This window comes from Austrofundulus limnaeus, unplaced genomic scaffold, assembly GCF_001266775.1.
Source record: "Austrofundulus limnaeus strain Quisiro unplaced genomic scaffold, Austrofundulus_limnaeus-1.0 Scaffold443, whole genome shotgun sequence".
Lineage (NCBI taxonomy): Eukaryota > Metazoa > Chordata > Actinopteri > Cyprinodontiformes > Rivulidae > Austrofundulus > Austrofundulus limnaeus.
This window is the reverse complement of record NW_013952845.1, coordinates 310170-311560: the sequence shown is the minus strand read 5'-3', so window position 1 is coordinate 311560 and position 1391 is coordinate 310170. Positions and strand designations below refer to the sequence as shown.

Here is a 1391-nt window from a genome sequence, read left to right as displayed (position 1 = left end):
TTTTTTTGTAAAATTTAAAAAAATAATTAAATAAATGTTACTACACCCAAAAATCCTTTTTTTCAGTGTGGTTTCTTGTAAAGACTGACTAAAAGTGACACATTTATTTAAACACATAATGCGTAGAGTATAGTAGCATAACATTTTAGTCTCTAGACTTAACTTTGGGTTGAAATCATGATGGGAAAATTGGCTKCAATTGTRTTTCTAAAGTCAGAGTTAGAACCGCTGCTTTCATTGGGCTCAGTTTAGGATTTTCTGCATTGCCTCTCTTCGGTGGGCTCTAAACCCCTCCAGTTAAATTGGTAAGTTGTGCATCGGAAGCAGCAGAAATAAGAATAATCCAAGGAACGCTGATGGAAGGCAATTCATCAGAGCTCCGGTGTGTAATTTGAACAACGCTATCATTTTATTTCAATTTGCTTGTAACCGTTTTTTTTTTTTAAACTCCTACAAGTTCAAGCCTGCGAGAAAGGTTGATCTGCTGCGGTGTTCACGGTGCTCTATTTCATAATGTGTCTCGGTAATATGAGGCAAACAGAACGGAGGAATCAAAGGTCACCGGTTCAAATCCCTGACCTCCATTTGATCTGCGTTGAGCTCTAATGCCATCAGGATTTCCTGCTCTAAGATTCAWCATGGTTTAACCACTTGTTTATTTTGCACTGAAAATATAAAAGTTTAATTGCATTTCCTGCTCAATTCCAGTCTGGAAAAACTGTCATAGCATTCACTATTCAACACCTACAGCAGTGTTGGACGTCGGCGCGCAGCTTGTTTGTTTTTGTTTTAGAGGCACAATGTAAGACTGGCACAGTTCTGTCACTTTGATAAATTTGTTTTGGATGCCTTAATGTTTGATCATTAAAATGCATAAAAAACTGGTGTCAACAGGGACAGTTTCCCTCCAGCACAGCTAAAGATCTTCAACTAATTTAAAAGAGGTGACGGACGGTGAGAAGGATGCTCAGTGCTCCTTCGATCCATCTCTCCTCATAACTGTAAGCTGACAAAATGTTTCTGCTGCTCCCCAATTACAACTGCGCCTTTAGGCTTATCTGTCCTTTCCAACAAGTTTATGAAAGAGGCTTATGGGGTGCTGTTTGTAAAGTTACAGTCAAAAAAATACCACAAATATTTTTGTTTTATTTAGCTTTTTATAAGAAAAAAAAGAACAGATTTGTTTTTCAAAGTCAGTTTTTCACCATTTGATTCATACATTTATAAATGTCATAGTTTATAAACTAAATATTTAACTTACAAATTAAATATTTAGTTTTGAGCTAAATACTTAGCTTGCAACTTAAATATTTAGCTAGCAAGTTAATTGTAAGTAAGTAAGTAAGTAAGTAAGTAAGTAAGTAAGTAAGTAAGTAAGTAAGTAAGTAAGT

General features: G+C 35.4%; 1 protein-coding gene across 1 annotated transcript in view; it reads right to left on the bottom strand.

Moving 5' to 3' along the window:
* LOC106529433 (uncharacterized) overlaps positions 1 to 1391 on the bottom strand; it is a 55810-nt gene that overhangs the window by 48738 nt on the left and 5681 nt on the right. The gene's annotated exons all lie outside the window — the stretch shown is intronic.